Source organism: Palaemon carinicauda, chromosome 9 (assembly GCF_036898095.1).
Source record: "Palaemon carinicauda isolate YSFRI2023 chromosome 9, ASM3689809v2, whole genome shotgun sequence".
Taxonomy (NCBI): Eukaryota; Metazoa; Arthropoda; class Malacostraca; order Decapoda; family Palaemonidae; genus Palaemon; species Palaemon carinicauda.
Window position 1 is genome coordinate 145,815,550 of NC_090733.1, and position 27,209 is coordinate 145,842,758.

The 27,209-nt window shown below is 40.4% G+C and overlaps 1 protein-coding gene across 2 annotated transcripts in view; it reads left to right on the forward strand.

The window, feature by feature from the left end:
* Nucleotides 1-627: 627 nt before the first annotated feature.
* snama (something that sticks like glue) overlaps nucleotides 628-27,209 on the forward strand; it is a 91,492-nt gene continuing 64,910 nt past the window's right edge. For both annotated transcript variants that reach the window (XM_068380615.1, XM_068380616.1), the window contains exon 1: nucleotides 628-794. The gene's annotated coding sequence lies outside the window, so the exon portion shown is untranslated. The remainder of the gene's footprint in view (nucleotides 795-27,209) is intronic.

Here is a 27,209-nt window from a genome sequence, read left to right on the forward strand (position 1 = left end):
ATATTATAGAAATAAAAGAAAAACATTGCAGAACTGAAGTAGAAAGCTCATTTTTAAAGAACTACGATGCTTGGGAAATAGGGTGAACCCCGTGTTGTCTGCTTCTTTATGTATAAACAATTATCATATTTTAAATGTTATATGTAGACATCAAGAACCATCCTCCATGTATCGCACAACAAGCGAACAATAAAGGTAACGTTGCACAGACAAAGAAAGAGCTACGAATAAATATTGATGGGGACATTTCGCCATGTTTGGTGACGTAAACAGTCAAGCCCACGGCAACTATTGCTCTGTTCTATAGTATACAGAATCCTACCTCAATGAAACGAGTAGAAAGCATTTTGTGTTTGAATACGTTAAATTTAGCTTAACTTACGTTTAACAGATGTCTGGGAACTGTTATCTATCAAAGTATTATTAGTTTACCTAGTTATTAATAAGATTTAATATATTGGGTAAAATAAATTTTAGTTTATTTTGAAGAGAGCTACATTGATATTAATAATAAAATACTTATTAAAAGGACTCGAACAGTTTTTACGAGAGAGCGCTTTCTCAACGTATTTTGTTTCTTCAGAAACGAGTCTATTGTGTTGCCTGGTGCTGCTGCGCTGTGGACGCGCGTACGCTAGCCTCAGTTCAGCACCTCGCTCTCAGGAAAGAAGACGTCAAACAAGTACAACCGCCATTTTGTGGCCCTCAACTAGAAAGTTTTTCTTCGTTTTGTGATTTGGTGTGTGTGTGTAGTTGGCATGTGGTGACAATTACTCATCAGAAGAATCCTTAAGGTAAGCCAACGATAGTTTTAAGCCATTTTTTTCTTGTTTTTCCTTCTTGATGAGTGATGAAATTTTCTGCCGAGGGAAAGTAAAAATGGCGGATGTGACCGTGGCAGACATTTTCCACAACCCTAGAAAGTTCCTTTTTCCCCCTTGAGGATTTGTCTAGAAACCCAAATTTGGGAATATTTTTGGAAGATTATTTACACATTCTTTGATTGATATTGTCTAAGCCAGGGGAAACTTGTTTACAGAGCCTTATGTTGTGCGTAGTGGACATAGTCCTTGTGTAGTTTAGTATTAACTCAAGGCCCAAGGTAATCGATGGCGTTAAGACCAGAGATATGTTTTTGTTTTAGATAATCTAGTAGGCTTTATGACTTGAAATTTCAATAGTTAGGCCCTTATTCTCTATCCTAGGGTTATATCTGGTGCAAGTTTATTTTTAACGTATGCGTATCTTTACCGTGAGCGTTAGTACCAAGCAATAATAATATTGGAAGCCTTCAATCTTCACTAGACTAGCGTCTATTATGGTTTGGGTTCGTGCGTCTTTATATTGTAACGCCATGCTTGATTGATCTTGTACTGCCGTGGTCCATACGAATAATATTGTCTGGGTAACTTTCTACGTCACCAGCTATTTGTGTATTGGGTACCGTTGTAGTTTGTTGGGACAGGGTTGCGATGGCCAGAAATCAAAGTAAAAAAATGTAAATTCTGCTTTTTTTTTTTTTCAAGGGAATCTTAATGAAATTTTAATGAATTATCGGTAAATATATACTTTAATTTCTAGCGTAGTACATGGACCATATTTTTCGTACTCTCTTTTTTGGGGGTGAATGTAGTTTATTGGGACAGGGTGATATCTTTCTTATCACTAGCCCAATCTTTTTTCCATATGGGGAAGATGTGCTTTACTATGATCCGATATACCACAGCAACTAACCCCAACTTTCCCAACTCAATGTATTTTTATTAGAATTTGTAGGAATGTATGTAAATAGTGGTATACGAGTGAGATAATTTGGTGAAATTCAATAACAGTTGAAATATCAACGATCAGACCCCCCCTCACTAGGCCTAGGTAAGGGTACATGGCCCTAGGTTAGGTTAGGTGGTTGTATTATAAGGTTCGGTAGTGCCCCGAAAATCGCTGTGGCCTTAAGGGGGGGTCAGCAGGGGATGGAGGCCCCCCCCCAGGCCTAGGTAGGGGTATAGTGCCCTAGCTTAGATTAGGTGGTTGTATTATGTTTGGTAGTGGCTCGAAAATCACCTTTCTCCTCCTCCCCCCACCCTAAAACCCTGCTTCCCACTAGGGTCCCCCATAATCGTAGTAGGTTTATGCTTACATTTTGTATAAGAGTAAGTCTTGGTTTCTTTTTTATTAATTTCCTCATGTTTCTATGTGATATGCAACACCAATCTGGTCGTCTTCTTGCAGTTTTTCGTCATTAATACTTGAAAAACGGGTGCGGCCTTCTCCTGGACATTTACCGCGTTTTCTTCTCTATACGTTACCTCTTGGATGTATAATAAACTGATGATAAAATTCTGTAATGTTGAGCTGCGCAATGTAACATTAGAAATGTTAGCGTAACATGCTAACATAAGTGTTTTTCGTTTTTTTTTTGTCATTCTACTGGTCAGTTGTAGTCGCTCTCGTTCGTTTGTACATAGCACGTTTCGACCTGTGCTTAAACTCCTCCCACCTGCTCATAGACTCCTCCACCAATAGGATTTCTTCTTCTCTACCCGCCAAATTTAACTATACGACTTCACCCGCTTTATTCAAGTATATGACTTGATCCAGTACAGCTATACCATTCCTTTTATGTAATACCCTCGTATACATATTTTGTTTGACCCCAGTATTACTCGTTTTCTTATCCGATACCTTATAATATCACCTCATTTTATATTCCCATTAAATATTATTTATCATACACTCCATTTCATCTTGTTACATTACTTTTATAAATTTTATTACCTTGTCATGCCCCGATTTCACATAAATACCTGCTCTGGACAAGTTTCCCATTTTAGTTCATTCATGTTTACTCTAGACTCTGTTGTTTTTCCGTTAACCAGTCACGAACCCATACGTATGGAAAGTTTGCACAGGGAGAGGGGGGTTAATATTTCCCTATGCCCTTCCCTTAGCTCTTCAAGTGGTCTTTTCATACCCCTTCCAACAAATCCTTTTCTGTGGAAACCTTTGTCCTAGTTAGGTCTTTTGTTATTTCAGGTGAGGTTTTTTTTTTCTCGTATTTTTCGATGGAAGTTAGACTTGTACCCTTTTTGTTGTGTAAGGGGTGTATGGAGAAATGCTTTTAAAATGCACATGCTAACGTTGGCAATGTCAGCGTAACTGCTAATGTTAGAATGTGCAGGACATACGTTCTTGATGAGTGAAGCGAGGACGGAATTTGAACGAGGCATTATATTTAAACATTTTGATATAAAAGATTTTTCCTGCAGAGAATGATGTGATTTAACCGGTTTTCACCTTTATTTCATCTGCAACAGTAACCAGTTAGTCGAACTGGTTGTTCTGTTTGTTTGCGGTTGAAATGAAGGTCAAATTCACTTAAATCACGTTATTTCCTACAGGAAAACATGTTTTCTGTTCGAGAAGCTGTAATACAGTGCAACTTTACTCAGATCCTAACACACCAACCTAACCTAGTAGTTCCTAGGTGATCACAACCCCTAGCTTTGGGGGGGAGCCTCCTAGACCTCCTTCCCAGGTCACAAATAAATCCTTCCATAATGAAAAAGTAAATCACAAATAATTTATTTAATGACTGACATCGTCACCTTTTTTTTCTTGGCAATCTTTACAAAAGCGTTGCAGTAGAAAATGAGCTGGTCTTCCCTGAAAATTAAGTCTTAATCGGGCCTTTGAAGCATTATTTTGCTGTTATTTATTATTTTCACTTGGGTAACAATAGCTTTACACTAAGAGCATTTCAAGCATAATCAATTGCCGGCAAACTAGATTACACTAAATCTCAAAATAGATTGATGGGTTTCTAGCAAGTTCCCCCTTGGAGACATCTTTACGAGATGGTGGTTAACTTACAAGTAACAGGGCGAAGGTGGGAAAAAATGGCTGTTGTAGATCAACATCCTGGAACTTATAAAGAAAAGAAGCTCTCATAAGCCATTAATTAGTTTAAAGAAACCACCTGGTAAATATGTCATTGTAAATGCACGAAAGCTCCCCAAACCATGGGAAAAAAACTTGTGCGCAATAAGTCCCGTTCAATCTCTTGAGATGTAATCAATGGACTTGGATTTAAAAACATACTTCACATTTTAATAGACTGATATGTGAGTTATTATACCCCAGCCCGCATTAACCATATGGAGAAAATTATCAAACTATCCAGTACTCATCCATTTCTTAGTTAATTCTAGTTTCGCCAGAAACGAGTATCATATAATTACCGAATTATCCAGTTTTGCAAGTGCTTGTCCCAACGAAGTACAGATTAGGGTTAGGATCGCTAGGAAATAGACTAGTAAAAACTTTAGAGATCTGTCATTTTTTCCCGGGAATGAATTCACTAATTTTGTAAATGCTTGTCCCAGCAATCTACATACTAGGACCACTCAGCGCATGAATGTCTGAAACTTGCGAAAATAGCCAATAAAAAAAAGTTGGAACACCAAGAAAACCCTAATTTTGTGTTGAGCTTTTCATATGATATCAAGTAACTGGGACCCCCCTCACACCGACGGACACGTGGGAACCTCGTACCTAGGGAGTGCAAAAACCACCCTAACCTAGTAGTTCCCAGGTCACAACTCCTAGCCGGGGACAAGTCCCCGGAACCCCTTCACAGGTCACAACCTAACGTAGTAGTTCCCAGGTCACAACCTAACGTAGTAGTTCCCAGGTCACAACCTAACGTAGTAGTTCCCAGGTCACAACTCCTAGCCGGCGCAAGTCCCCGGAACCCCTTCACAGGTCACAACCTAACTTATTAGTTTCCAGGCCACAACTCCTAGCAATATTTGTAAAAGGCAACAGAACCCAACACACCAACCTAACCTAACCTATTATTTTTTGGGTCACAACTCCTAGTCAGGGGCAATCCCCCAGACCCCCTTCCCAGGTCGCAAACTAAAACTAATTTAAAAATCAATTTAAATAATGATGAGGTGAATCAAATGAATCTCTCCCACACAATGACAGCGATGGGCAACACACTAAATTATATTTTAACTAAACTTTAATAAAAAATGTTACTCACGGTTACCTATAAGTGAATATTCAACAACATTTGCACCTCCGGTTATACACAATCGTCTTCAAAACATCAAGCTGATTGATATGAGTAATAAATTCAACCGCGTTGCTAAAAAAAAGCCACCTAGGACATATGTCTGGCCATCATGGCGGTTAGCGTTAAAAAGGCCAGCCTTGGAGGCTTGGTCAGGTCATTTCGGGGGTGGGGGTTGAAACTTTTGAAATCACTTGGCCAACAAAAGCAGGCCTACAAGCTCACGGAAAAGAAAGGTTAGTTCGGGTGGGCTGATTGACACGGGCTTAGTGGCCGTCTACAACGTCATACATTTATTTTTAATTAAGTAAAAATACAGCATTACTATATGTTTTAAAATTATGCAATACCTTCATCATATAATAATTTCAAGTCATCAAAAACTTTTTTTATAGCAGAAGTCATTATTTTAAAATAGAAAAGATTATATACAAGGTACATTTTTCTCCACTAATGACACAAATTGTATTCAATATCATAGTATCTAAACTTCTTTAAGCCAAATTTGATTGTCAGATTTTTTATTTTCCTTTTGCTTATTTTTATTGATTTTTCCCAATTTTCTTTGTCTAGACGCAAAATAATGATGGAAAAAACGAAGGGAAATCGAATATCTTTCTCTCTATAATTAAATAGTGAATGAGAAAGATGTATTGTCAATAAGTATGTTGTTGAGTTATGATCTAAAGATTTGCTATAACATTATTATAACCTCCTACATGAAGGCTCCCTAATATTTTAATTATTTGTAAAAATAATTGGCTGAAACTGATGGAGAACATGTATGTTTCTGCATCCATATAAAGTATAAAAATGTTTTATTTTTTAAAGCTACATCAAACACCATAGGAGACGGTCCCCTTAATCCTCCTAAACATCTTAACTAGGTATTGCCTATCCTAACCTTTGGGTGTATACACTGTATAACAAATTACTGGTTAGGCATAATTCCAGGACATGTCCCAACGAACTATAATCTTAACAAGGGGCTAAGAATATTGCGATTAGCGAAAACATAAGTCCAAATGTCACTGAATTTCCAAGCTTGCACCACAAGCTGATGGGCGAACAGAGCACCTCCCAACGGGTGTTATTTTTGTCAGGCAGGAAGCAATGGTTGGGGGAAATTTTATGACGGAGTAACTATGCTGTGGTTTTAGGGACATGTCTTATAACCACCTTTACCCTACCTTAATAATTATTACAGCTGTATTAAATGCAGCTGTACAGGGCGTGTCTCGACCAACTACAAACTTAACAGAGAGGTAAGAATTGTATTGATGGGACCATTAAATTTGAACCTTTATATCCACTAAGCAAGCCATTCTAGCGTAACGGACCCCCATCCCAAAGGATGCGGGTAGGAACCTGAGGTTTTGGATGTGCGAAAACAGGACGAAACATGGTTATTTAACTTTTGAGATTTGTAAAAAGGTTCAAAACCTAACAAACCCACTTTACCTAATCGTTTCTGGGTCACAACCCCAGGTGGGGGGCCAAGCCCCCTGGATGCCCCTTTCCAGTTTACAAGCTAAAAGTAAATCATAAATAAATATTTATCCAGTCATTTAACAACTACATCTCTTTAGTCTTGGCAATCTTTAGAGAAGCAATGCCTTAGGAAATGTGTTGGTCATGCCTAAAAACTGCGTCAGAATTGCACTTAGGACACTAACGTTTGAGGAATAATAAAATGATATTTTAATGAATTATTCACCATACTATGAGTACGGGGAAACTTGGCTATAGCAGCTAAATGGTCAAAAGAGCAGCCATTACACTTGGTTACTTTGAGCTCCATAAGGCTTATCCAACACGTAACATAGCTACAAAGGAACTGGAGCATTGTTGGAGTAAACGGGATGTCACATAACTGCCTATGGCACACCAGTGTAAATACAGTTCATATCCAAATATGGTAAACTTCATGTGGTAGTTAAGTAAATTTGACTATTTTTTGTAAATGAACACTTTGGCTCGTATATACCTTTTAGGCCTTTTGTATTACAAATTAAGTTTTAATTTATTTTGGCTGTCAAGCCAGTACCCTTAGCAACACACATAGCCAATAAAAAAAATGGTTTCCCAACCCCAGGCCTCCCACCCGGGAGGTGGGCCCCTTATAGCAGAGCTATAGTCATGGTAGTAAATTCAAAATAAATAAAACATAACCAGTTGGAAACATTTAAGGTTCATGTAAGTGGTAGGAAAGGTAGAAAGGATACTTGGTAAATTTTTAGTTTCAGCCAAATTTGGAAAAATGCAATAAAAATATATTTGTTGCATCAGAAATAGTGTGGTTTCAATGAATTTAACGTTTATTTTGACTGCAAACCAACCGATTTAGAGATTTACTATGTATACCCTAGTTCATCCCACCAATTATGGGGGACACCCTTTGGGAACCGGGGTTTTGGGTGGGGGAAGGGGGGGGGGAGGGTGTTGGGGCATTGAATGATATTTGCAATAAATGAATAATTAATGTTCCAGCACCCCTCCCCCATACCCCTAACTAGGCCTACCGGGGGGAGGGGGGTAGGGCCCCCCAGCGACCCCCCCCCTAAAGCCACAGTAATTTTCAGGGCACCACAGAACCTAACAAACCCACCTAACCTAACCTAGGGGCCCTGTACCCCTACCGGGTGGGGGGGGCTTCGCCCCCCCTGCGACCCCCCCTTATGGCCAAAGTAATTTTCAAGGCACCACAGAACCTAGCAAACCCACCTAACCTAGGGGCCCTGTACCCCTACCGGGGGGGGGGGGGGGGGGGGGGGGCTTTGCCCCCCCTGCGACCCCCCCTTAAGGCCACAGTAATTTTCAGGGCACCACAGAACCTAACAAACCCACCTAACCTAACCTAGGGGCCCTGTACCCCTACCGGGGTAAATATTGTCACATTACGCAATGGGGCGGAGCCAAGTAAGATGAAAACAGACATACAAACGAACAAGAGCTACCTTGCGTGCCCATGGAAAGATATACACTAAACTTAGAAAAAGTCAAGACCTTCAATTCCTGAAATATTTTTTTTCTCTGTAAGTATGCATTAGCGACAATAATGTATTGAGAAGAAGTGTTTTGTTATCACGTGCTTTACTAGGAAAATATATTAATATAATACATTTCCCAATTTGGTTGAATCCAAAACTTTACCGGATACTTTTATTTTCTAGCCAAATTCATGTACCACATATTTATCCTAACGCTATTGTGTGGGAGTTCTACATTTCTTAACTTGATTAGTGGGGCAAACTACCCATTCATGAGTTTTTGGACCACCTTAAAAGGGGGGACACCAGTGGGAAAATGTCATAAAAGTGGTTTGCAGCAACTAATGGTTGGAAATGCTAAAAATACACAAGGTAACCAGTTAGAAAAATCTGGTTCATGTGTGAAAACAGGATGTGGTTTAGTCTAGGCAATCTTTACAGGAGTGCTGGTCTTCCCTAAAAACTAAGTCAGAATCTTACTTAGGGCACTTTCCTTTTACCCCCACCATAAGGTTAAATTTCGAGCACATTTTGCTATATAATTTTTTTTAATTACTCTAAAAAGCTTAATTTTTGTCCTAGAGAGGTCAGGTTGGTCTCATTCTTTTGGAAAATGCCTGAAGTTTCTCATAAAATTATCAAAAATGTAAAAATATGTAATACAGTGTTTTGCAAGAACGTACCGGTACGTCCTTTGGAGGTGAAAGGGTTAACCTTCGAAGGACAACACTAAGCATCATTATTTTGATCCTTTTTTTTTTCCCGCATGAGTAGCAATAGCTATACACTGAAGGGAAAGCATTACCATCATAATCAAATGCTGACAAATTAAATTACACTAAATTTTGAAAGGATTGTACTTCCTTTAAGTTTCCCTCTGGGAGATGTCTTTGTGATGGTTGTGAAGTTGAAGCTGGAGAGGAGGGTGGAAAGAAAATGACTAGCAGAACCAAAAAAAAAAAAGGGTTTTGTGATAAAGGTTAAGTAAAGATTAACGGAAGCTACCAGAACCCAAGGTAACCGTATAAAAAATACTTGGGGCCTTTGTATATCAATGGTCATGTCCTCGCATAGAAAATGGGAAGCTCCCTCCCATTTTCTTGTCATTTGTAGCCTTGGCTGTTATACTGCAAAAATCCTTATCGAAAGAACTAACCTAAAAGTGGTCGTCTAATTGTCATTTCAGATATTCATCCCCAGATGGGTTTTACTGTTTACCGAAGACCTAAATTTTAGTAAAACTATAGTAAAGTCATGTGTACCATATATCCAGCGGTGTTATTATTTATTTTGTAACACATTCCCATATACTGTAATTATACAACTATACTCTAGATGGAAAAAAAAATTCTATATTTTCTCTTGGTATAGGATCCAGTTTTGTGTCTAGGTACTTGATAGATAATGGTAAAGTGTCTGTAAGTCTCTTATGTTGCTAAGCAAGTCAAGTGTAGTGGCCTGTGTGGTTCTAAAAATCTATCCTTGAGTAACGGCACTTAGTGTTAGAGCATCTTCAGTTCCATCATAGCAAGGTTTGTGTCACCCGCCTTTGCTGCCATTAAAAATCAAGAACTGAACGCTATGATGCAAATTGAAAATTAAGATTAAAGACCACAGTCCTTGGCCTCTTGACAAGCCAATAAGGTTTCTCGTATTAAGGTTCTGTATAGCCAACATTAGGATCAGGGTTCATGAAGTAACCCACGCTAACGCAGTTTTCTCTGTTAAGGTAGTGGAAGAAGGCTTTGGTATCTTATAAATGGTCAAGGAGACCTATTGAATTATTATTACAACTGAGCAAGGTACGATCCTAGCTGGAAAAACAGGGTGCTATAATCCCCCGGGCTCCAACAGGGAAAATAGCTCAATGAAGAAAGTTAATGAGGAAATAAACTACAAGAGAAGTAATGAACAATTAAGATAAAATAATTCAAGACAGTAGCAACATAAAAATAATTCTTGAATTATATGACTTTTGAAAACTTGAAATAATACAAGAGGAAGAGAATTAATATGAAATTGTGTGCTTAAGTGTACCCTCAAGCAAGAGAACGCTAGCCCAAGACAGTGGAAGACACTGTTACAGAGGCTATGGCATTACGTTAGACCAGAAAACAATGGTTTGATTTTTGAGTGTCTACCTAAAAGAATTGCTTGCCATAGCTAAAGTCTCTAATCTACCCTTACCAAGAAGAAAGAAGCCTCTAAACAAATGAAGTGCAATAGTTAACCCCTTGAGTGAAGTATTTTTGGTAATGAAAAGAATGTGAAAGGATTAGGACAGTGACTACTGTGTATGTGTATGCAAAGGAAAAAGTGTAACAAAAGAGGGATCCAATGTACTGTAGCACTGTCTTGGTAATGTGTATGCAAAGGAAAAAGAGCTGTAACGAAAGAGGGATCCAATGTACTGTAGCGCTTGTCTTGCCAGTCAGTGGACCCAATAACTGTAGCGGTAGTATCTCCACAGGTGCTGGTGCTCTGGGCAATGTACTACTACAAAATGAACAGTTCAAATGATTGCTGTAGTAATGGCAGAACATGAAGAAGGGAAGGAAGCTGTTGAGACAAATGTCAGGGCTAAAGTGGATTGTCATACAGTTTCCAAGTAATTGCCGCATTATGAACTACCGATGATGGCAAAGTACCAGAGAAGATAGCCTCTTCATAGCGTAGCCTACCAGTACAGCCTAAGTCAATATACTGATTAAGACGTTTGTGAAAGTCATTGTGGCAAATACAATTCTTGTGAGCATTACGTAAAGAATGTTCTTAAGATGGAAATTACAAAGTATGCTCTAAAAGCTTATCAATTACTGTACTACTATACAAACAAGAAATGTACAGAAGAAAAGCAAATTGGAATGAACTACTGTATGGAACTTTAGCAAGCAAAAAATGGTATATAAGAAAGGCCATAATTAAAAAGAAAATGCTGAAGATAAAGTTGTGCCAAAGTAACAGTTGCCAGTATTGGGGTTTCAGGCTAATGCAAATAGGTTTCCGAGTAATATCTAAGGAAAGACGTATTGGGACAATAATAGGGAAGAATATCCTTGCAGCAGCATATTAGCAGATAAAATATCAGCAATGCCATTTTCATCAGAACCAATAAGGTAGAAAACACCACAATGAACGAAAGACGAAACCATAAAAGCTTATGCAGGAGATTGTGCATACGAAGAATGCATAGAAGAAAGTTCAGAAGACTCGCCAGATGAAGACTACAACCTTAAAGTTAACCAGATTCAGTTTCAAACTAGCTAATTTCTCTATTGAAAGATATGTGATTTACAAGAAACCGCATTAATTGATGGGAGAAATATTACTTATCAGGTTTCCACCTCCACAATTTTGCAGAATTTGTATGGATCATCTTCAGCATCAGAAAATACTATGCCAATACCCAAAAATACCAGAAGACAGAAGTTGAAGGAAAATTAGGAGTTATTGTATTTGTTCATTTTCAAACCATGATAATGAAAAATTTATCTTCATACTATTTACAACAGATTTTGTAGATTTGAGAACAAAGTCCTCAGAAGAGTATTACTCGAGTGCCATATGTGGAGGTCATGGCGAGGGGTAGAGAGTGGAGAATAGAATTTAAACTAACACTTTGGAAGATAAAAGCTGTTCTCTCAAATTAGTTTTCTTTCTAGCTCTGCTCTTTCGAACGTACACTTGTCTGTCTTTGATATGGTCCAATTTTTTAAGTGAAATAAACAAGACCACCTGCTGGTCTAAGCTTACGCAATTAACATAGCCTAAAAGTCTTGTCCGTAATTACTGGGGGTCTTGGCCCTTCCTGCAATCCCCCCCACAGACAATCGTAACCTTATCTTAGGCAGTCATAGTCTGCAACGGCATGGCCTTAACAGTTTGAGACTGTAATCCAAACCTGTGTCAGGACGATAGTATATGTTCAAAATAAGACTTGTCCACATGACTAGCTTTGTAATCTCTCACTTAGAAAATGCACGGGGTACATTTCTAGTTTGGTCTCATTAACTTTACCGTGACACTACTAGCAATGTCGATCTGTACGTAAACGTCTTCAAGAAACTTCGGATACTTGTTTATGATGGTAGTACTACGTGATTATGTAGAAACATCACTTTCTTAGTTATTAGTTAAAAATAGTCTAATGGCTGCATGTGGAATATCTTGCTATTAAGGATTTTTTTTTATTTGGAAACAAACTGCTGAAGCTCATTTAATGAATTTCAAGAAAAATTTATTAAAAGGAGTGGATAAACTCTTGATTCTGGTTGGCCATTTCAAACGAAAAATTATAAGAATGGCAGAGTTAAACCTCTAGGAAAGGGAGGGGTTAAGTAGTTTTGGGAACAAACATACTAGTGTACAAAGACTACTCTTTGTAGCACTGACGATAAACAATTAACATGAAAAATTCCCTATTTAACAGTAATTTAATTAGTTTTTCTCTTATTCTTTTGCTGCTTTTTGCGAAGATATATGGAGAGATGATTTTGTTTACCTGAATACACTAAATTATAAAAAAAAAAGTGTGGAAATCTACCAAAATTTAACCAGTAGTAATGCAATGTTTCAAAATTTTGTGTTGTCTAAATTGGTAATTGTGTTGTAATCCGTAATAATGATTAACGTGATTAGCATTTACTGCTATGAGAACAGAAGAGTAGCACTTTCTAATTTTGCGAGTGAAGTGAAACATGGTGGAGCAAAAATAATTATAAGTAATTATACTTTGATTTCCAGTCATTTACAAGAACCATATGTTTTCATGACTGGTTATTTTATTTTAAATATGTACTTCTGGCCATTATTATTTTTGTAAATCATAACTCGTTAGTTTCCAGTTGGAAAATCCCATTACTACAGTGTGATCCCCACATAATTGTTTTCATTAGGAAAACTCGTAAATTGCTGGTTTGTGATCGGGAAAAATAGATGGTTTGTGTATTTGGCTAAAAACAAGTACAGTAGAAATATTTACTCAGTTTTCAAAGTGTTTAACACTCATAATCAGCGTTAGGTATTGTCTCTTATGGTTTTTGCTGTTGTGGCTCTTATTTGCAGGAAACATACTCTTACAGCTCCTCTGTTATAGCAAGCTGTACATGCATGTGCAGCAAACACATCAGCTACATTGGTCACTATTTAAGGTGCCATAATTATCTACATGCCTAGGATTCCGTATTGTCATGCCCCAATTGTCGGAGTCTGGTGTTTCCTGGTGAAGGGTACCAATAACAATGGAACGACCAGTGGGTGGGGAACCTCCAAATTACACTAAAAACACATTCAAACATTTTTAGGACATAAGAACAACTCCGTGAAAATGTCAATTTTTAAATTATTTAAAATAAGGCGTAGTGTTTTAGTCAGTCTACAACCTTCACAACTGTTCATCGCAATTCAATTGAAGATTTTAATTTGAATTGAACCATGCTAAAAGCATTTCTTAAGAACTTTCATGGAAACCCAATAAAAACATGTTGATTAAGAATATATTTAGAATCTGATTGGGTAATTTTAGGTGAGGCTTAGTCAAATCCTCAGAGATAGGCATGGGTAAAGTGCAACAATGTATAAACAGGTCTCTGTCTTAAAACTCATCATTTGAAAACTGCCAAAAGTGACTTGCCAATGATAATGCATTTACTAGAGACAAGAAGTACTGTACCACATTCTCATGGTGGAGCTACTGCGTACCTAGGTGGAAATTCTCAATGTGCAGTGGGGAAGAGTCAACTTCTAAATACAGTATATCTTACTTACCACATCAGTTATTTTTACTAGTTCAGCTGAAACCCTTGTTTTAAAAGCAAGATGCCATAAGCCCGGTGAGGAAAGGAAATGGGGAAATACATGAACGATATGATAAGTAATGAACAATTTGTAATAAAAAAAATTTTAAATTAAAATTAAGACATTTTTCATGTATAAGCTATTAAGACTCAGCTTGTTCAACATGAAACACATTTGCTGCAAGGTTTGAAGTTCTACCGATTCACCAATGCAATTAAAAAGATCTTTCCACAATTTGGTCACAGTTGGAATAAAATTTTCTTTATACTGTAGTATTTAGCCTCATGATGGAGAATGGCTGATTTAGAATTAACTGTATGCCTAGTATTACAAGCAAGAAGTAACTGTCCGGGAAAGTCTGAAGGTAAAGGTTGGTCAGAATTAGGAAAAATCTTATGCAACATGCCTAATGAACTAATTGGACAACTGTGCCAGAGATTTATCTTTAATATTTTTTTCTTGCTGTATTATGCCTTTGGGTGGGTAATATATGGAGAAGAATGCTTTATTTTCTCGTTTTACCCCCCAAAAATTATAATTTTACGAATAGAACTTACCTGGCAGTTTTATATATATACAGTGATACCTCGGTACTCGACCATAATCCGTTCGAGATCCGTGTTCGACCTCCGATTTGTTCGAGTACCGAATTTTTTTTCCCCATAAGAAATAATGGTATATATTCTATTCCGTTCCCAAGCACTCGAACAGGCCCAAAATATTAATAAAACGTGTACCTAAACAACAATAATTATCTAAATGTGTATGAAATTGGTCAGAAAATCCTATAAAACAATTTTAAACCATTTACTGTACTAAAATAAAACAATTTTAAACCATTTTCTGTACTGTAGTGAACATACCTTTGAGCAGCGGTTCGATGGCATACAGGGATGGATGTGGAGAGGATGGAAGGGGGAGGTTACTGCTTGGAAGGAGAGTCCCCTTCCATGATGTGGCGGGGTAGTTCTCCTTCAGGAGTTGTTTCTCTCTCCAATGAAAGGGTGGGCAGATCTATTTCAGGGGTTTCTTCTCTTCTTTGTCTCTTCTTTGGAGGAGAAACAGGCTTTGATGTAGCAGCTTTCTTTTCTTTTGTGAAAAACTGGTCTATTGTTAATTGTTTCTTCCTCCTCTGCAGTATTCTTCGAAAATGATACATGACACTATCATTAAACATATGCACTGCCCGGTTTGCTACTGCAATTTCTGGGTGGTATTTTTCAGCAAAAGCCTGCACATCTGCCCACTTGGAACAAATTTCATTGATGAGAGAACTTGGAACATCCTCCCTTACCTCATCCTCTTCTGAAGATTCCTGCTCCACAATCAGATCCTGCTGCTGTTGTTGTTGCAGGTGCAACAATTCCTCCACAGTCAACTCGGTAGAATGGCTTTCTACAAGCTCATCAATATCATCCTTGTCGACCTCAAGCCCCAAACTCCTGCCCATGACAACAATTTCCTCAACGACATCAGTGTCATCAGAAATTACAGGGGTAGCAGTGCTTGGACCCGCCTCTGGTTGGAAACCTTCAAACTCCCTCTCTGTGACACATGATGGCCACAGCTTACGCCAGGCAGAGTTCAATGTCCTATAGGTCACACCTCGCCAAGCTTGGTCAATCATGTTAACAGAGTTGAGGATGCTGAAGTGTTCCTTCCAGAATTCCTTTAGGGTCAACTTCGTGTCACTGGTCACTTCAAAACACTTTCTGAAAAGGGCCTTGGTATAGAGTTTTTTGAAGTTTGAAATGACCTGTTGGTCCATGGGCTGGAGTATGGGAGTAGTATTGGGGGGCAAGAATTTGATTTTGATAAAGCTGTATTCTTCTTTCAAGTCATCCTCGAGACCTGGAGGATGTGCAGGAGCATTGTCCATAACCAGAAGACATTTCATTGGCAAGCTCTTTTCAATGAGGTAAGCCTTAACCTGGGGGGCAAACACTTCGTTTATCCACTCAGTAAAGAATTGTCTTGTGACCCAAGATTTAGTGTTCGAGCGCCACATAACTGGTAGTGCACTTTTACAAATATTATTTCGTTTGAACACCCGGGGGTTGTCCGAGTGGTACACTAACAAGGGTTTGATCTTGCAATCGCCACTTGCATTTGCACACAGCAACAATGTTAGCCTATCTTTCATTGGCTTGTGACCTGGCATCTTCGTCTCGTCCTTGGTAATGTACGTATTGGCTGGCATTTTCTTCCAAAATAACCCAGTCTCATCACAATTAAAGACTTGTTGTGCGATCAAATTTTGTTCATTTATGTACCGATCGAATTCCCCCACGTATTTATCGGCTGCAATTTGATCCGAACTAGCTGCCTCCCCATGCCTAGTAACACGATGAATACCTGTTCTATTACGAAACTTTTCAAACCAACCCCTGCTCGCTTTAAATGTAAATGAATCACTTTCACTGGTACTCGGACTTTTCTTCACTAATTCTTCATAGATATGCAACGCTTTTTCACAAATGAACGCTTCACTAACACTTTCCCCGGCCAACTGTTTTTCTTTAATAAATATTAAAAGCAACTTTTCCATCTCCTCAATCACTTGTGGCCTTTGCTTAGTTACCGCCGTAACTCCCGTTGCAACATTCGCCTTCTTAATCATTTCTTTATGCTTTAAAAACGTAGAAATGGTCGACTTCGCCATTCCGTATTCTACCGCTAAATCGGACACTCGTACACCATTCTCATATTTCGCTATAATTTCCTTCTTCAACTCGATCGTTGTTCGCACTGTTTTCCTCTTCTCCTTCCCCTTAACACTCATTACTTTCTTGGGACTCATTATGAAAGCTAAAAAAGCAATTAAAAGCACTGAAAATCACTAATTCACAACGAATGCTGATCGCGCGTTGTCTGAGTGACGCTCTCGAGAGAACTGATGCTTCCCGAACAAGCGAGAGTGGCCGAGATGGCGCGATCATCACAAAGCCCATGCGGTCGTCACGTGTTCGGCTGGTCGAGTACCGAATTTTTGGTCGAGCACCGCAGCAAAAATTTCTCGAAAATTTTGGTCGAACTCCGAATTGTTCGAGTATAGAGTCGTTCGACTACCGAGGTATCACTGTATATATATATATATATATATATATATATATATATATATATATATATATATATATATATATATATATATATATATATATATACAGTATATATATATATATATATATATATATATATATATATATATATATATATATATATATATATATATATATATAGCTATAGTCTCTGTCGTCCGGCAGAATTTTTCAAAACTCGAGGCAACTGCCGAGTGGTGGTTTTGCAATTAAGTGGTTAACAACCCTTACAGGATGGTACTTGGAATCATTCCCGTCTTCTGTTCCTCAGTTCATCTCTGCCGGTTGGACTGACAACATCGTTGGTCCGCCATTGGAGTTTTTCGCTCGCTTTCAGTGTGTTGCTGTATTGGAAATTTTTTGGTGACGTATACTGGGTTTGGGAATCGCTTTTGTGATTTATTCTGTTGGCTGTTTTGTTTTTTGATTATGATGTCTGATGAACTTCATTTTCGAGTTTGTGTGAATGAAGAATGCAAGGTGAGGTTACCGAAAGTTTCTGTTGACCCTCACACTGTTTGCTTGGGGTGCAGGGGTTTTGAGTGTGCCCTTGATAAAAGGTGCAAGGAATATGAGGTTTTAAGCGAAAAGGAATGGTTGGATATGAAACGCTATGTGCGTAAGTTAGAATTAAAGTCAGGAGGGCTTCTAAATCTAAGTTAGCCAGTGAGGTTAGCTTAGACATTTCTTTTGACCCCTGAATTTCTAATTCTTCTGTAAAAGTTGATCCTCCTCCTGAGGTAGTAGCTCCTCCTCCTTCTACAGGAACGGTAACTACGGATGATCCTTAGTACGCCAGGATGGCGGCCGAGATGAAGGCTGTGAAGGACCAGCTTGCAGCCTTGAAAGGTAAGAGTGCAAGTGGAATTGGTGCTTGTGAAAGTGCAGTGGAGGTGGCGACTGATTGAACCTGTTACGCCCCTAGGTCTAGACTTCTACCAAGCTCCCAGGACCAAGGGAGAAGGTACGTCGATGGCCGCAAGGGAGTGTGAGGTACATATCCTCGGTCAGCCGTCGCCTCAAGCAGTCCTGTTGCTTTTTCTCAGGCTGCTCATGGCCGCCACAGAAATGGCGTGTCGGGAGTGATAGTGTCTTCCCTGAACCCCTCTCCTAGACGCAGATGGCAGTATGAGGCTTCGAGACCGACCAGGAGAAGGTGTATACAGCAAGCTTACCAGACCCGTTCTCGCTCTCCCCTGTCAAGTAGCCTGGAACTTTCCTTTCGAGGATGACTGGAATGCCACTCCAGCGGAAAGGTCAAAGCCTAGAGATGGGAGGAAGGAGGGATCTCCTCTTCTTTTAAGTGACGGGGATCCGTCATGAGACCCTTCTTCTGCTACCAGCGTGACTTGGCAGCCTTTGCCTTTGGAATTGCGAGACCCAGTAGCCGTCGCGAAATCTTTTATGACCGTGATGCAAGAACAACTGGTGTCACTTGTTCAGGCTTTTAGCCGCACTCCCCCAGTCGGCCAAGCGTAAGGATGACAAAATACCGGTTAAGAAATCTGCTAGTAAGAGGGAAAGGAGTTCCTCTCCCTTGCAGGACGACAGACGGTGTCGCTCATCTCCCAGGGAAACGCGCCACGATTCGTCAAGCACTCTACGCTGCTTTTCTCAGGACGGTTACGATTCTCGTCGTCAGGACACTTCGCTCGCGACGTCAGGCGGCTTCCAGCCTCCCTCTCCAGGACGCTTCAGGACGCATGCAGCTTTCGTAAACAGGACGCATCCTCCTCTCGACTCGAGGACGCTTCTAGCTCTCGTAAACAGGACGCATCCTCCTCCTCGACTCGAGGACGCTTCTAGCTGTCGTAAACAGGACGCATCCTCCTCTCAACTACAGGACGCATCCTCCTCTCAACTTGAGGACGCTTCTAGTGCTCGCTGCCAGGACGCACGCGTCTCTCGGCGTCAGGATGCATCCAGTCCTCGCCGACAGGACACATTCGACGATCTGCTTTTCTGTTCGGACGCAGGTGAACGGCTGGAAGAAAGTGATCCTTTTGCAAGCCGGATTGGTACTGATCGGGATGTTAAAGGACCCTCCGTCTTAGTTCCTTCAGCCCAAAGGGAGACAGAGTTGGAAGGAGGGCAAGATTTGGAGGGTATTTCAGAGGATGAGGATAAACCTCCTAATGCGGCTGCTGATTATAAGGTTCTTTCGCTCCTTCCTTGAACTGTATGGAGAGGAGTTTAAACCTGCTGCCCCTCGTTCTCCTCAGTCGCAGTTCAGCAGGAAAAAGGCGAAGAAATAGTCTGCTTTCATCAAGATGAAGCAGTCCATCTCGGCTAAGAAGCCTCTCGCTAGGATCGATAACTGACTGAAGGAGCGTAGGCAAGCAGTGAAGACCACCACCTCGTTTCCTCCAGCTCGACTTGCTTCTAAGGCGGGCATGTGGTATGAGACTGGAGAAGCTCTTGGCCAGGGAGTGCCTGCCTCCTCCCCGGGGGACTTCTCTGGCATTGTAGATTCTTCTAGAAGACATGCCCTTAACTCGGCAAAGGTAATGTGGTCTGTCAGAGCTTGACCACTTCAAGGGAATCTTCCGAGCCTTCTAACTGTTCAGCTTTTTGAACTGGGCTCTGGGTACGCTGGCCAGGAAAACTGAACTCTTACAAGACACAGAAGACCTAACCAGTATTATGGCCTGTATGGACCAGGCTCTTAGAGATGGGGCAAACGAGTTGGCTTCCCTATTCTTTGCGGGAGTTCTGTAAAGAAGAGGGCCCTTTTATGTTCTTTCACAGCCAGAGCAGTTACGGTCGCGCAGAAGGCGGAGCTCCTATACGCCCCTCTCTCGGACGAGGAAGCGATAGCAGTAGGCACCTTCTTGGTGGACTGGACAGGGATACACCCCTATGCGTTGCCCCCGTTCAAGATTATCAATCTAGTCGTCAGGAATTTTGCTCTCCTTGAGGCAGGAAGAATGATCTTGATAGCTCCATTGTGGCCAGCAAGAGACTGGTTCACAGAGGTGGTGGACATGTTAGTGGACTTTCCGAGAAGCTTTCCTCCAAGTCCAAAGCTTCTCAAACAGCCCCACTTCGAGAGGTGTCATCAAAACCCCCTCGCTCTACAACTGACTGCCTTCAGACTATCGAGAAGCTTGAGCGAGAGGCTTTTCTACACAAGCTGCAAGAGCTATCGCCAGAGCGAGGAGGGTCTGTTCACAAAGAGTTGACCAATCGAAGTGGGAGACTTTAGATCGTGGTGTAAGCAGCACAAGGTGTCTTCAACCATTACCTCTGTGAGCCAGATAGCTGATTTTCTGTTCCTCGGCAAGACTCTAAGCTGGCCGTGTCCACCATTAAAGGGTACAGGCGTATGCTTTCGGCTGTCTGTAAGCATAGAGACTTGAAAGATCTCTTTAAGTCTCTTGAAACCACTAAGCAGACTCGGTTAAGACCCCCGGCTTGGAATTTGGATGTGGTTTTGAAGTTCTTGTGCTGCAGGAAGTTCGAACCCATCTCACAAGCAACTAAGAAAACCCTCTTCCTGATGGCTCTGGCCACAGCAAGAAGGATCAGCGAGATTCACGCTATTGAGAAGCAGGTGGGCTTCAACCAGGATGGAGCAGTATGTGCTTTAAGGGTAGCCTTCCTTGCTAAGAATGAGAACCCATCCAAACCCTGGCCGGGGACGTTTGAGGTTCCTAATCTCACAAATGTGGTGGGCCAAGAGTAGGAGAGGCTCTCTGCCCAGTTAGAGCTCTCAGGGTATACTTATCTCGAACAAAGAATGTAAGAGGTGCATCCAATTTTTTATGGTGTTCGGTGAAGGACCCACAAAAGCCCGTCGAAAAATGCATTATCATTCTTCTTGAGGGAGACAGTAAGAGAAGCTCACCTCCTTTGTGAAGAGGAGAACTTCGGTCTATTAAAAGTAAGGGCTCATGAGGTGAGAGCCATTGCTACTTCACTGGCATATCGAAAGAATGTCAGTTAAACAGATAATTGACGCAACGTTTTGGAGAAGCAACTTGGTGTTCGCTTCGCATTACCTGAGTAGATTATGAAAAGTGTTACACTTTTGGGCCCATACGTAGCTATTGCTTCTGTATTGGGTAAAGGAGTTACTGCCTCCCCTCATCCTTAACTTTTGTACAGTATGCCTGTGATTGGGTTTTGGTTTTTATGGTTGTCTGAGGACTCTGACTTGCGTTACAGTGCCCTCAGTCTAGCTAGGTAGTAAATATCTATTCTGCAAGGTTAGGTGGTTAGATTGAGTAAGGTTGCTGATTATAAAAGGGGGATAGGTAGTGCAGAAGTGTAGTCACGTTGTTGGTCTCGCCCCGTTTGACAGACTCGATTGAATTGTTTCAGCATGACAGGTCTCCACCTGGCTGGCACTCCTAAGGGAAAGCGACTCAAGAGGCAGGAAGCTTTGAAGTCAGTTACTTTAGCTGGTAAGGAATCAAGGGTTTATTTCCTACTACTTATTGTTGTTCCCAACGATGTTGGCTGTCTTTCACCCACCTCCAAATGTGTGAGTCAGCTATAAGTCCCACCCACCTCCCCTCAGAAGACAGGTCGGGCAAAGATGAACTGAGGAACAGAAAACAGGAATGATTCCAAGTACCATCCTGTAAGGGTTGTTAATCACCTAACTGCACAACCACCACTCTGCGGTTGCCTCGAGTTTTGGAAAAAATTCTGCCGGACGACAGAAACTATAGCTGTATGTATGTATGTATGTATGTGTGTGTGTGTGTATATATATATTATATATATATATATATATATATATTACGTGTATGTGTATACATGTGTATGTATACATGTGTATGTGTATATATACATGTGTATGTGTATGTATAAGTGTGTGTGTATGTGTATGTGTGTATATGTATGTGTATATATAACTGCCAGGTATTAAGACTTTGTTTTATCATAAAAACTTCATATTAGAGAACGTAGAAGGTAGGTGGAGCTTAACGAAATGTAACCATTAGGTGTACTGATATGGTATGGTTAAGTGATACTACAGACCAAAGTCTGTGGGGCCTTTGTAGATTGGTAGACCAAGCCTCAGCTCACATAGAATGTTGCAATTACATCCCATATTCTAAAGTCTGGAGCACTTGTCGGAGGTTAGGTCAGTTTAGAGAGAAAAACAAAATTCAGTGATCTAACTGACCGTATCTTCAGTAATATTTTCAATTCTGTCCCCATGTTATACATACTACCAGTCTTTCCAGCGGTATCCATCATCACCTACATAAGAGCGCATAACACATTTGTGTTACTTTGCTTGCTGGGAGCCTCTCTCTCACATATATGAGCTTTGTATATTGTAGGATCATGTTTGAAAATTAATTTTTGAAAAGCACATGCGGGGCAGTTTTTTACAATATGAAATACTGTACCTATAAATTCACGTGTTCTGATGATGTTTATCCAAATATTCTTCCCTACTATGATAGCCCATCGCATGAAATGATTTAGTATAATATTCAATTATGTATATAAAATTGTGTATGCCTTTAATTTTTAGTGAAATGAGCGGTCTGATTGATCCAATATTCAACAGGCTAAGGAAACAATAAATTTAGTAATTAGATCGTTTAGTTTCTAGCCACTACATGAACCACATTTTTTACCTCTTATCTTTTATCCAATTTTTACCTAAAATATTGGGGGTAAACAACTCATTCTCAAGTTTTTTTTTTTTTTTTTTTTTTTTTTTACCACCACATAGCAGCAATTACGGGGGGAAGGTAATAGTTGGAAGATTAGTGAATTGCAGCAATAGATAATGGTTAAAAATACATTGGTACTAGAGAGGCTGTAAAGATAAGAAACCAGAAGTATGCATTCACAAGTGAGGAACTGTGGATGCCATCTTTATAATACGGCAGATACAGGACAATTTGTGAAAGAAAACCAGCTCCTGTGCTTTTGCAGATCTAGAGAAGGCTATGATGGATTCTCAAAACAGATTGTTTTTGTGGTTGAGGGAAGTTTCATACAAATTGGTTAGAATTGTTGGGCTACTGTACAAAAGAAAAAGAACAAAAGTAATAAGTTGTGGAACCATCAACTGTTGTTTGTGTTGGATTACACCTGGGATCAGCATTAATCCCGTTTTTATTTGTGCTGGTACATGGATAAATACTGATATGACTGAGGTTATGGTGATCAGTAAGGAATGTAGGGACTCGCTAGCCATACATGAAGGTACTATATTATAAAACGGGGTATTGTCCGAACTCTTTTAGGGGTGTGTTGCCTAAATATGTAACGATGAATAGAAAATTTTTCGTGATCGTTCTTACCTTAGTGACTGGATCCAAATTCCTTGGGCTTTACCAATTTATTTCTTGTCTGGCTAATTGATGGTGAGCTGTGCATGACTTCATTCAGTAAAAAGTCTTGTGGATTGAAAACGTGTTTTATTTTTGCTAAGGAATCTAATTCTTCAACCGTTCCCAAAAACTCCTTTAGGTCTTTGGTATAATTTATAGAGGGATTGTTGTCATGGCCGAATTCATATTATGAATGGGTAATGCTAATTCGTGCAGGCTTTTTGATACAACAATCGATATATAATTTGAAAACGCATGTCCACGGTCGGAATTTCATTCTTATAAACAGACGTATTACTGTGCAGTAATTTCACATTTACCGGATATGTCTCAACGTTCTACCAACTTGACCTAAGTTTTAAAGGATGTATATAGCTGAAATATTTGCTCTTGCGTGTATGTGGCCAACAACTTGAGCCTAGGGATCATCACTGGTGTTTCTTTGGTAACTACCACCAATTACAAAAGGGAGGTGCACGGCCCTTCGGTGTTTACGAATCCCAGGAGTCTCTAAGGACGCATCACCTGGCCCTTGCACGATGCAATAAGAGGGTTGTCATCAAAAGTCTGATCTTTGGGCGTTGTAATTGCTTAACTGCTGTCCCTGTATGCTAAGTTTAAGAAAACCAAATTTTCCAGAGACAAATAACCAGAAAGAAGTGACCGAATCACGGGACGGACGATCAGTCTCTCCATTTTATCTGGTTCCTCGGTGTGGTTTTGTGGGAGGGGTAGCATTGTAAACCCCCCCCCCCCCCCCCCCCCCCCCCGGGAGAAATTTTCAAGGGTCAAGTCTCACCAAGACCTGTCATAGGTGCTACTGGTCAGGGCTATTGAGCTGCCCTCTAAGTCCCCCTCCTGTCAGGAAAGCTCTTTTTGGAGGCATGGGTGATCTCTTCATGAGGCTGGCTTCTCAGGCAATTGTAAGAGGGGGGGGGGGGGGGGGGGGGGGGCATTAAGATTTATCAATCGGCCAACATGTGAACAGCACTGACGTCCTTAGTCTGATGTTTACTTTTGGTGTTTCTTTATATGACTAAAGGGGTTGGATGATAACTTAACAATCAACCAAATTGTGAACAGCACGGATGTCCTTAGCCCGGTGTATAATTTTGGGAGACAAATAGGGTGGGCTACGTATGCTTCATTCAGGGTTGCTTGCAAGATTTCTGTATGGTTTGATAACTAGCTCTCCTTTTTGAACCAATTATGTCCAAGTTTTAAGCTTGACTTCCCAGTTGATGTATTACAACAGCCTTTCCTCCTCCCTCTTTAGTTCCATCAGACTGCAGTCACTAGAGGACTGGGACATTCAACTTCTGTTGATTGTACTTATAGCTAGCATTCATTAGTAGGTTGTTCCTGCTGAAAGTGCCATGTACAGTATTTCGTTAATTGACTACAGGTATGCATTTTTTCAATCTGTATATCTGTTGCACATCTGAAAGTAAAAAAAGAAATTGACCCCAGGTGTCATGTAAGCGCACACTAAACTGTCTAGATTATTTGATAGCAAGCGAAGCAATCCATTGTGTAACAAGTCCAATTGAAGGAGATGATTTGAATTATTTCATGCCAATTACATGAACCATGTCCTTTCTAATTGGTTATTTTGTTTCTAATGCATTTCTTTTGATGGTTAATTTTCTATGAAAATGGGTCATTTCTGGGGAAGACTGATTGTGCAAATAAAGATACTATGACCAAGTCTTATATAGGAGCAGAAATAGGACATACAATACTATATATATAAAAAACAATATCCATAATATAGGCGGGTGCAGTCTAAAATTTAGAGCCCCAGGTCATTATCAATGTGACCACCCGAGTCTCTAACCGTACATACTTACAGTATACTGTAGCAGTGTCACTAGGGTAATTATCAGGGGGCCTAATATGCTTAGACTAACCCTATTACTTTAAAACCTTCAGTTAACCTTTTATGGACCTACGATTAGTGATTGGTGGAAAAATGAAAGCAGCAGAATGTGATATGCCTGATTGAATTTATGGTTATTTTTCATTAGGAAAAATAATCAGTTTATAATAAAACGATACAATAGAGAACAGTTATTGAAAGGGCTATTTGTGACACACTAGACATTATTTGGATACAGTATGTGTTCTTTGATGATGGTTGTATTGTTTCAAGGCAGCAGGAAGAGGGACAGTTTGCATTGAAGACCAAGAAAACCAGACAGCTACTTCCCTTGGAACTACCCCACCTGACTGCCCGTCCTTTTTCCTCTGGAGGACGATGAGGTGAGAGATGTCCCTTTTACCCCGGGCAATTGTCTGTTATGTTACAGTGTTGCTTCCCTTAATGAAAGTAGCACCATCTCCCCCACCCCACACATTCTGAGCAGAAACGACTCTTATAGTTGGACCTAAACGGTCTTTGGATAGCTACCAAAGTCTTATCTTAGTGGGGTTAGCCACAAGTCGACCGTTCCAGGATACCTTCCAACATCCTTGTGATAACCTAGTCGTCTACAAGTTTCTCCGTTCTGCCTGATCCGGAGGCTCTTTAACTCATCAAAGATGTTGATAGCTCCACTACGGCAGCATGATGCTGCTGACAGAGGAACCGAGGGAGGTTCTCCTTTTATCACATATGAAGATTTATGATGGTAATCGCATCCATACGACTTCGTGTCTGGAGATTATCAAGCATCTCATCGCTCGGAGGGATTTCGCGACATGGTGAAAAACACATGTATGGATACCTCAGGATATTCTCTATCGCTGTTTGTCAGGTGAAGTGGGCAATCTTTACGGGTGGTTTTGTATGAGGGGGTTCTCTTGGTGTCACCAGTGGATTTCTATTGCTGGGCAGAATAAATGTGGGGTCTTACCTGTCCTCATTGAGAAGTGAGACCCCTTCTTTTGAATGTAGTTAGTCTCTGTGTTCTCTGAAAGTTGAATATAGTTAGTCATGCGCTCCCTAAATGAGCCCCTTATAAGGAGTCGAGTTGAGCATCAATCGCGACGATCCTTAAAACGGGTAAGGGCGACAGTCCCTACATAGGCAGGTTCGCATAGGAGCATCAATGAAAAAGGACGATCATGCTTAAAAAAGAGAAGATAGCCATAAAGCAATAATTTTTCACTGTTCGTCAATGTCTATGGCCTAAACCTTAAGGGGCGGAGAGGAGAGACGTCTGCTCTTTACCAGCCAGGAAAAAAAAGTAATTAAGTCACCGTCCCGCGAGTTTATATACAAGAGGCTAGCACCTCAAGCCATCCCCTACCCAGTATCTGTGTAGGGTTGCCAGCTCACACAGTCTAATTGGCTACCATCCAGCTTTGCTGAAAGAATGTCCATAATGTAAGGTTTGTATTGGGTAGAAATACGAATTATCCACATTTGTCATTCTCCTTGCCTTGACCTCTGCAAAGAGAGTCCGCGAGCTGCATGGTCTCCTGTGACATTATCCATGCATGGGGAAGGGGGAGGGTTACTCCCTGTTTTGCCCCCAAGCGGACTATTTTTGGGCCTTTTTGGATTGCGAGTCTACAGGAAATGACCAATGATACGGATCAATTTTCTCGTCAGGTCCTAAGGTTCTTTCTCAGACGTTTAAAATGAGATAGCCCACATGACAACCAGCTGGTTCTCAGTATGGGCAGGGTCAAGAGGAGGATAGCCAAAAGTGTTTCCTCTTTTATTAGGCATGCAATTGACTGCGTCCTCTAATCTTCCCCTTATCACCTGGAAGGTGATCCAGAACTCACGAAATTAGGGCCATCAGCACGTCCCTGTCATTAATAAGGAACTTTTTTGTGGAACAGGTATTGCAAGCTAACGGGAAGGGTCAAACGCCCTTCACTGCCCACCAACAGCAAGACATGACACAGGTCCCTAGAGAAATGACCGTGGGAGGGGGACATTCAGTCCTTCGACCAATCCATTGAGGGAATGCTACCTGTATTAAGTCCTTTG